The following is an 11,179-nucleotide window of genomic DNA, read 5'->3' as shown; positions in this document are numbered from 1 at the left end:
TTTTTTTTGTGTCCTCACATGGTGGAAGAGTGGAACTATGGTCTCTTTAGCCCCTTATAAGAGTACTAATCCCATTCACAAGGCCTCCATCTTCATGACCTAATCATCTTCCAAAAGCCTCAGCTCTTAACACCATCACATTAGGGGTTAGGTTTCAACATATGAATTTTAGGGACACACAAATATTCAGTCTATAGCACCAAATTAGAGATTTCCTTGAGAGTTTGCTGCTGTTTTCAAAAAGGGCATAGTCTCCACCAGCCTCTCATTTCTTAGGAGGCTTCTGAAATAAACTAACATTGGAGTACAATAGCACTTTTCATCTGCTGCCCTGAAGAGTGAATTTCACACCCTGCAACTGCTAACAGGCTGCTTTCTGATGCAGGCACTTTCTGAAACAGTTTGTGTCTCACATCACAGATGATTACCTTTTCAACAACAGTTTCAAATTAAAACTATATAAGATTTTAAAAACAGATATAAAGTGGATTTGTAATGTTATATCTATATTGCTATATTGACTATCCAAAGAAAATACAAACTTTTCTTGCTTACTTTAATGCTGAGAGTCTAGAGGGAGATCCAAGATGGCAGAGAAGATAAACACTGTGCCTGCTTCCATAAATGAACAAATTAAAATTACAACTAAATTATAGAAAAATCAACCTGGAGGACCATCTAAATTCTGGCTGAACAGAAGTTTTATAATTAAGAACATAAAGAAAAAGCCACATCGAGACTTGTAGAAAAAGCCACATGCAGAACTGGCTAACCTCAAATCTCCATGTGGCAGTAGAGAAACAGAAGGGATATTAGCAGCAAAGATCCCCCCCAAAAAAAGCGAGGGACCCCAGCCCCTTACTGGCCTCCCCAGCTACTGGCCTCCCCAGCCCAAAGTACTGGTGCTAGAAAGATGAGCCCCCACAACATCTGGCTATGAAAAACAGTGGGGATTCCAACTGTCTGTGTGGGACAGAAGGCTGGAGGAAACACAGACGTCCTCTTAAAGAGCCCACTCACAGACTCACTCCCAAGCACTCACCTTGCGATCCAGCAGAGGGGTGTCAGAGACATACATGGGGGCAGACTGTGCTGTGTGGCTTTGGGACAAGGACTGGAGAAGAGTTGGCATTTTCCCTGTGTGGGGTCCTTCTCCCTTGCAGCTGGCAGGTAGGCACCATCTTTCCTGTGTTGAACCCATCCCCTACACTTAAGGCCAAATCTGAATCTGATTGGTCTGGTGAGCTCCAAAGTTTCACTCAACTGACTCACTGGAACCCCCACCCCACCCCACCCAACTCCCCCAATGCCAGAGGCTCTTCCTCCAAGAGCAGCCAGCCCTACTATTTCACTATTTCTTGGAAAGCTATCAGAGTCTGAAAGAGCCCAAGTGGGCAGTGAATGCTCAGTGTTCTCTTAGAATTTTGCTGAGTAGCTTCAAGTTCACAAGAATTTACATTAACCCAGTGAACAGCACTCTTCCCACTATAGTGACTCCCTGAGACACTACCTCACCCAACTTGCATACCCCATGAGGCTTTATCAGTGGCTGAACTTTAAGGGAGCTGGCAGGTGGCAGAGGGCTCAGCATGTCCTGGCATTTTTGGAGCAGACACACTTGGTTCATAGCATGGCCTCTCTCACACGTGTCCAGGGTTAGCACAGTCAGTGAACAACCACAGATCACTCTGCAGCTCTTTCCAGGTGGTCACTGGCCAGTTTCAGGCAGTGGGTGACCTGGGCCTGCACCAGAGGCCCTTGCAAGAAGCCCAGAAACAACATACTTGGAGGTTGGCTTCACCAGAGCAGAGCACCACCCAAAAAGTTCCACAGGCAGCATACCCCAACGGCAGTCTCAACAGCCCCAGAACCCACTCAGGTGACTCCCACTCAGTGGGGTAAGACTCCTGCACAGTAGCCTGTAAGCTGTGGCCAAACCCCACAGTCAATCAGCCTGGGGGTCGATCCAACCTATTGATGTGCCAATAGCAACCAAGGCTCAACTATAACAGGCGGGCTCACAACCCATACAAGGGACCCAGTGCAGGTGACCTGAGAGATGTGCCACTGGGCTCCACAGGGCACCTACTACATAAGACCACCAGGGCAAGACTCGGGGACATAACAGATTTACCTAATAATGGAAACAAGCATAGAGGCAGCCAAAATAAGGAAATAACAAAATACATCCCAAATGAAAGAATAGTAGAAAACTCCAGAAAAAGAACTAAACAAAATGGAGGCAGGCAACCTACCAGAGACAGAGTTCAAAAAATGGTTATAAGGATGTTCAAGGAACTTAGTGAGAACTTCAACAAGGAGATGCCATGCATAAAAAAGGACATAGAAACCATAAAAAAACACCACTCAAGAGTGAATAATACAATAACTGAAATGAAGAATGCACTAAAAGGAATCACCAGCCGACTAGATGGAGCAGAGGATCAGATCAGAGATTTGGAAGACAAGGTAGCAGAAAACTCCCAATTAGAACAGCAAAAAGAAAAAAGAATCCAGAAAATGAGGATAATTTAAGAGACCCCTGGGACAACATCAAGTGTAACAAAATTCGCATATTGGGGTACTAGAAGGAGAAGAGAGAAAGCAAGAGATTGAGAACCTTTTGAAGAAATAATGACTGAAAACTTTCCTAACCTGGTGAAGGAAATATACATGCAAGTCCAAGAAGCACAGAGTCCTAAACAAGATGAACCCAAACAGGTCCACACCAGAACACATTATAATTAGAATGGCAAAGTCTAAAGACAAAGAGAGAATCCTAAAAGCTGCAAGAGAAAGACAACCAGTTAATATTAAGGGAGCTCTCATCAGACTGTCAGCTGATTTCTCAACAGAAACTTTGCAGGCCAGAAAAAAATTGGCACAAAATATTCAAAGTGATGAAAAGCAAGGACCTACAACCAAGGGTACTCTACCCAGCAAAGCTATCATTTAACATTTAAGGCCAGATAAAGAGCTTACCTGACAAGAAAAACCTAAAGGAATTCATCACTGCCAAACCAGTATTACAAGGAATGTTAACGGGACTTTTTTAAGATGGATGAAAAAAAACAAAATTATAAATAATAAAATGCCAATAGCTACATATGTGTCAATAATTACTTTCAATGTTAATGGATTAAATGTTCCACTCAAAAGAATAGTAGGGCTGAATGAATAAGAAAAAAAGACCCTTACATATGCTGCCTACAAGAGACTCACTTCAGATTAAAAGACACATACAGACAGAAAGAGATGGAAAAAGATATTTTCTGAAAATGGAAGGAAAAAAAAGGAATAGCAATACTTATAGCAGACAAATAGACTTTAAAACAAAAGCTGTAACAAAAGACAAAGAAGGACCCAGTAATCCCACTTCTGGATATTTATCCAAAGAAATCCAAAACACTGCTTCAAGGGGACATGTGTATGAATATGTTCATTGCAGCTTTGTCTACATTGACCAAGATGTGCAGGCAGCTTGGGTGTCCGTCGATGGATGAATAAATACAGAGGAGGTGCTACATATATATAATATGTACAATGAAATATTGTTCTGCCATGGAAGGGAATGGGTTCTTGTCATCTGTGGCAGCATGGATGGACCTGGTGGGAATTGTGCTGAGTGGAGTGTCAGACAGAGGAAGACAGATGCAATGTGATTTTGCTTATATGTGGAATCTAAAGAACAGATAAACAAACAAACAAACCAGAGACAAACTCATAGATACAGAGAACATTTTGATGGTTGCCAAACGGGAGGGGGGTTGGGTGAATGAAAAACGGAAAGGGATTAAGAACTACCAACTAGTTGTTACACAGTAATTATGGAGGGAATGTAGGTTATAGCATAAGGAGTACAGTCAATAATATTGTAATAACTATGTATGGTGTCATAAGGGTACTAGATTTGTTGGGGCGATAGATGGGATGAAGTTGGGGGGCAGGATGAAAAAGGCAAAGGGAGTAAGAAGTACAAATTGGTGGTTACAAAGTAAGCATAGGGATGTAAAGTAAAGCATAGTGAATATAATCAATGATATGGTAATAACTATGTATAGTGCCAGGTGGGTACTGGACTAGTGAGGCAGATCACTCTTGATTTATATAAATGTCTAACCATTATGCTGTATATCTGAAATTAATGTAAAATAGTGAATGTCAAATGTAATTGAAAAATTTTAAAAGGGGGGAAAAGGTGAAGGGCAATAAGAGGTTCAAACCTCCAGGTATAAAACAAATAAGTCATGCGGATGTAATGTACAGCACGGGGAATATAGTCAACAATATTGTGATAGCGTGGTACGGTGTCAGATGGTTGCTGGACTTATCATGGTGATCACTTCTTTAGGTATGTAAATGTTGAATAACTATGGTGTACACCTAAAACTAATATAATGTACATATGTCATCTATATTTACTAAAAATATTTTTAAAAATAAAATAAAATACATTGAAAAAATACTGAGAGTCTAAAACCCCACGTATTTTCTTTCATAATACATAGAAGTACAATTTTACTGGAATCCAGGGTGTCTCCACAATCTTTTAAAACTTCATTTTTCTCCAAAATATAAACTGTTCAGACAGGAGCCAGTAGTTTAGTGTTAATGTGGTGTCCCACTCAGGGAAGGCTGAGAAATTGAATATTTCCACTTTCCAGCCTTGATAGGAGAAAGAGATGAGAATTTAGAATGCATTGTAGGCAGGCAAAGTTCACACTTGCCCATAACTTGACATCCTGATACCTGGTGAAGAAACAAATAAGGCGCTAAAACTTACTATCTAGAAATGAAAGTCCACTGCACCATATGGAGTATATTAGGTTTTGTAACACAGCCTTTCAGAAAAGTGTTGGCCCCTGCTTTAAAAAAAAACACACAAAAAAACAGATGAACTATGTAAATTGTTTAAATAAAAGTAAGCTGGAGTGTTTGCAGAGTGCCTTGAGATACTGTCCATAAAATGTTATTCTTTAAAGAGTACAGTTGATTTCTCAGTAATGTAAGCCAGATGTCGGTCAGATGCTGGATATATCCAGACGTGACCCCAAATGTGACTTTGCTGATACTGTGGTAAACTCGAATTACTGCTCTCTATTTTTCATTTAACCCAGGCTTGTAAACTTGCAAGTAATGGTAGTCTATGCTCTCAGAACGCATGTATGGAAAACCTTAGGGCTGTCTGCGTGGCAGACTGCAACCATATGCGACTGATGAATTTCTCCAGGGAGAGGTGGTGGTGAACTGGGCCATAATTAAACTGGATTATAATGTGATACAATGCATAATTATCACCTTTTTTAAAAACAAATTGATTCTTGATCAAAGTTCAGGACTTTTGTGAATGAAAATTCCTCTACTTACTAGTACCTTTTAAAGTACGTGTATAAGTACAGATCAATAGATTGGCAATTCAATGACACGTTTCTAAAATTATTTCTTTTTATAATGAGGTTGAGGTTGTAAACTGGTATTTATAAGTTACCATCCATAGTTGATCTTCAAGATGTCAAATTCCTTTTTGTCTAAATTTATATTGCCATTTTCTCTTTTAATAAATATAAATTTTGCTGGCACTTGTTGTTTATATAAACTTTAAAGTTATTTACACAAAAATATAAAGTGGAAGAGAGAATTGGTTTTGAATGATGTCCAATTCTGACCATTAAAGATAGGAAACAATTAGGAATGCAACAAGAAAAATGATGTTACATACATTCAACTTATTAGGTTATGTTTGTAAAAACAAAATTATTTATTAACCGAAAGAAGCAGGAGGTGAAAATATATCAGGAGGTGAAAATATATCAGGATTCATATAACACTTTTCTAAAGACCTGGGCTTTAATCTCTAGTGTTAGAAACAGTACAAGTACACAGCCTGGATTTTCATGGTAGTACACTAGTGTATAGAGCATATAAAATGTATTATGTATGTTGGATTGAGGTTTGCAAAACAAGTTGTTTACATCTTAGGTGAATGTGTTTATCACTCAATTTTGTTATGCGCAGTTTCACACAAAAACATAAACATGTTTACTTTTATTTATATGCTCTAAACATAAACATGTTTGCTTTCTCTTTACTATCATCAGTCTCACACATGTGTGGCCATAGTCATGTCTCTAAAAAGGGGGAATAGATGTTCTGTCACAGCCTACAAAATTCTTATTCATGTTAAAACCACACAAAAGCATTTTCTAGAGTGTGCTTATTAATATATAGCTCTGTGTTTGTTTGTTTGTTTGTTTCTTTTAAAGACCCATAGCAAAGAAAACTGCTGACACACAAGTCCCTAAATTTGTTCAGTTATCTCTTGGGAGTTTAAAATGCTAACCTAGAAGAGGCTTCAACAAGTCCTGCCATAGGGAAACCTGCTTAGCTTTGTCTAACACAGAGTTCTCAACTTTTCAGACACTTGAATACTTATTAACATGGCAGTGTATATTTGGGGAATTACCAAGAATGATACAGTTGAAATGGGAAAAATTGTTTTTTAACTTATGTGTAAGTATTCAAATGTGAATATAGCGCTATTGTCACAACCGTAAGGTCCTTTACAGCTTACAAAACACTCTCAAATATGCCGCTTCATTTTATTTGTTAGGAATTTGAAAGGACAAGTATTAGTCACCCACTCTGAAGAGGAAGTAACTAAGTTTATAAAACTTAAATGATAGTTCCAGTTCCAGGGAGGATGAACTGAGCAGCTGCACTCTGTATCTCCATTTAAAGCAACAAAAGGCTCTTCACAGGACGCATGGAGTAGCGATAACCAGAGCTCTAAGCAAAGGGTAGCAGGTGGCTTGGGAAAGAAAACCAGGACACAAAGTACTGGCAATCAGTGGAAACTTGCCTTGATTTCTTCCTTTTCCACATATCAACTCTTCTTTGAGTCTGCATGAATCCTAGAACAGTGTACCAGGAATGGACAAAAAGAGCACCAAGAGATAGTCCCATGTATGTATGTATGTATGTATGTATGTATGTATGTATGTATGTATGTATTGTCTTTGGACTGGGAAGTGGAGCCTTTAGGAGACAGTGGGGGAAATTCCCTGGACTGTTCTCTCACTCAGCTGTGCCTCCAGCAAGCCCCACTCCTGAAGCTGCAACCTCGTGGCTCCTGTGGTGGTGGTGGCAGCCAGGTGGGCACCGAAGGGAGGAGAATCCTTCTCTCTGACCAGAGAAAATGTGTGATCCAAAGACCATGGAGGAAAGTCTCCATTTTTTTCTCTCTATCCTCCTGCTGCTTGCAGGCTCAGGGCATGCATGCAGGGTGAGGAGACTAGCTGAGGACCAGAAAGGAGGGATGCTGGGTGCCAGACAGCATGGGGGAGAGTGTGGAGAAGACAGGGCTCAAGAAAGGGACCTTAAAACATTTTATGTTTAGCTCACCCCTGAGCTGAGCAGTGGATCTGAGCCTAACAGCACACTGTGGACAAATAAGGGGCCACATACTAAATCTAACAAGCTCAGGGGAGACCATATAGCAGGCCCTACAAACTCAGAGACTGAAATTAACCACATAGGATGGTCTGAACATAAAAATTCCTAACTAAAAGCGGGCCATGGCTGGTAATCACATCCTTGGCCTGTAGCTTCCTTGACGAAGGTCAATATTTACCTTAAGTGAGCCTGTCTGTTATCTTTTTGCATCTAAGATAACGTGCCTGTGGGGGCAGAGCCCCAGAAAGTAGTTTCCAGGCTCTCGGCCTCACATAGACAGGTGCTGGCTCAGGTAGTAAATGGCCAACTGTGATTGCATGGCCATCAGCTGTGGCTAGTTGGCCGTCAGCTGTAACCAGTGAGCCATTAGGCCACAATATAACTGCTGTGGCTACGCTAGCAGAGAGAGGGAGAGAGGAGAGAAAAGAATGGGGGCTAGCAAGAAGATGGTGGCTGGGCTGGCAAGTGTGGATGGTGGTTTGCGGACAGTGTGGATCCAGCCTCCAGTGAGAGTATAGTGCCGCCAGAGAGAATATAGTGGTATGACTCCCCTACCTATGGCTCCGTGGGTGTTCCTTTTTGGCCTCACCATATCCTGCGTTATGTGGGGAGCGGGTGCAGAGACCCCGCAGGCCTCCCTGCACGACAAATGGCACAGCGAGCAGGGTCCCCCGCATGACAGTGCCCTTGGACTGTCAGAGTCATCCCTTTTTTTGGACCCTTCAGGGCACAACCCGCCACACCAGAGCATGAGACCACAGAACCCTTCATTATTCTCTTGTTTCCCTAATACTACCTCTATGTGCTGTAAATGTTAATTATTAACTATCCTGTACCCACCTATGTAAAAGAAGTATGTGTCTCTCCATTTTATTTTTTATCCATTCCCAAAGAGCTCCCTGCTTTGCTTTCTCTCGCCCCTTGTGGGGACAGAACCCCAAAAGGCAGTTTCCAGGCTCTCGGCCTCACATAGACAGGTGCCTGGCTCAGGTAGTAAATGGCCATCAACTGTGATTGCACGGCCATCAGCTGTGGCTAGTTGGCCGTCAGCTGTAACCAGTGAGCCATTGGCCACTAATATAACTGCTGTGGCTATGCTAGCAGAAAGAAGAAAGAGAAGAATGGGGGCTAGCAAGGAGATGTTGGCTGGGCTGGCAAGCGTGGATGGCGGTTTGCAGACAGTGTGGATCCAGCCTCCAGTGAGAGTATAGTGCCGCCAGAGAGAATATAGTGGTATGACTCCCCTACCTATGGCTCCGTGGGTGTTCCTTTTTGACCTCACCATATCCTGCGTTCTTATGGGGGGAGCGGGACCAGAGACCCCGCCGGGTCTCCCGCATGACAAATTATGCAGCGAGCAGGGGCTCCCGCACGACACCCCTTTAATCTACCACCAGTGGATTTCATGTAATTCTCCATACGTCTCCTCCTTTGATTCTAATGTATAAAATAAGCTGCAAAACTGCCATTCTCCAGAGCATTTTCTCAATCTGTTCTGATTTTGGTTCCCGGCAATTATCAGTTTGGCTCAAATAAACTCATTAAACTTCTCTACGGGTTTGGATGTTTCTTATGTCGACAACACCAAAAGCTCTGAGAACAGAAGTGTGAGTTAGGCAACCACCAAGCCTCAGACTGGACCCCTGGGTGGCACACATGCAGCAGAGAGCTGAGTAACATTGCAAAGTGTCATGCAGGGACTCAGCTCCCGCTCCCCACATAAGAACGCAGGATATGGTGAAACTAAAAAGGAACACCCATGGAGCCATAGATAGGGGAGTCATACCACTATATTCTCATTGGTGGCTGGTTTGGAGACACAGGGAGCAAACATCCGCCAGTACCCCAACAAGGGGTCTTCCTGCACCCCCGTCTCACTGGTGGCCAGGTGAGACACTGGAAGCAGGATCCACATGATCCACAATACGCCGTCCACTTCTCTGCCTGCCAACCAACCAACCAACCAACATAGCCACAGCAGTTATATCAGTGGCCAATTAGCTAACTGGTTACAGCTGATGACCAACCAGTCACAGCTGATGGCCATCTACTACCCGAGCCAGCACCTTTCCACGTGAGGCCGAGAGCCTGGAAACTGCTCTCTGGGGCTCTGTGCCCACACAAAGACTTTGAAAAGTATACTGACATTGGAACAGCACTGATGAATCCCAAAGGCCTTATGTTGAGAGAAAGAAGCCAGTCTCCAAAGGTTACATGCCATATGAATCCATTTATTCGACTGTAGGGATGGAGTCCCAGAGAGTAGTTTCCAGGCTCTCAACCTCACATGGAAAAGTGCTGGCTCAGGTAGTAGATGGCCATCAGCTGTGACTGGTTGGCCATGAGTTGTAACCAATTAGCCATTGGCCACTGATATAACTGCCATGGCTAAGCTAGCAAGTGCGGATTGCAGCTAGCAAGTGCAGTGGCGAAGCGGATTGTGGATTACAGATCGTGTTGATCCTACTTCCTGTTTCACCAGCCGCCAGCGAGATGGGGGTGCAGGAAGACCCCTCGTTGGGGTACTGGCGGATGTTTGCTTTCGTGTCTTGCCCAGCCACCAGCGAGAATATAGTGGTATGACTCCCCTGTCTGAGGCTCCGTTGTTGTTCCTTCTTGGCCTCACCATATCCTACGTTCTTGTGCAGGGAGCAGGAGCTGAGTCCCTGCGTTACATCGATAATCTAGAAAAGGCAAAACTATATGGCAGAAGGGATTAGTTAGTATCCACAGTCAGTAGTAGGGGGAGGTTTTAACCACAAAAGAGGCAACAAAAAGGAAGTGTTTGGTGTGATGCTGTTGTTCTATATTCTGATTATGGTGGTGCTTATAGGAATTTATACATATATTAAAACTTATAGAGCTGTACATCAAAAACAGAAAAGTCAAATAAATAAATAAGTAACCTTAAAAGAGTTGGGCAAGATTTTATGTCTTTTATGTGATAAATCAGAAGATAGATGCTCTTGTACTGGGCCCTCAAATATTTGTTAAAAGAAATGATTTAATAAATGAAACAGCATCTTACTGGCATATGTCATAATAGTACTTTGGTAATACATTAATGAATTTTAAAAATTGGAATCAGAATTTTAATGTACTTATATAATGCTTTATATCTTTTAACAGTCCTTCCTCTTTTAACATTCTCTGCCATGTGACTTTGCAGTTTCTCCTCCTAAAGTTTCCAACCATATTTCTCCATCCCTCAGGATTCAGCTACATCACTGGCTTGGGCAAAAGTATAAGGGGAAAGTGACAATGTGCCAGCTCCAAACCTAGACCCTTCCACATTTCCACCTGTCCTCTTCTAATGACACTCCTCATTGCCATGAGGAAAACATGTGGGTGAGCCCACTAGGCCTGTGAGGGAGATGCGAGATTTGCAGCAGAGAAAATCTCACTCAGCTGAGCCCAGGCAAATCACAGATCCATGAGATTAAATTAATGTTATTTTAAGGCACTATGCTTGGGAGTGGTTTGTTATGTAGTCCTTTCTGTGGCAAAAGCTAACTGGTATCTTTGTAAAGCACAAACTAGTCTCTAGTCCCTGACAAAGGAAACAGAAGCAGGGAGTCACAGAGGACAGAGTGATGGGATGGTTGTGAACACCTGATGTGGGGACAGAGCCAGGAGTGCAGTTTCCAGGCTCTCGGCTTCACATGGAAAGGTGCTGGCTCTGGTAGTAAATGGCCATCAACTGTGATTGGATGGCTATCAGCTGTGG

The sequence above is a fragment of the Rhinolophus sinicus genome, chromosome 17 (assembly GCF_057876585.1).
Source record: "Rhinolophus sinicus isolate RSI-liver-muscle chromosome 17, RSI-T2T, whole genome shotgun sequence".
Lineage (NCBI taxonomy): Eukaryota > Metazoa > Chordata > Mammalia > Chiroptera > Rhinolophidae > Rhinolophus > Rhinolophus sinicus.
The sequence above is the reverse complement of the archived record's forward strand: the minus strand, read 5'-3'. Positions refer to the sequence as shown.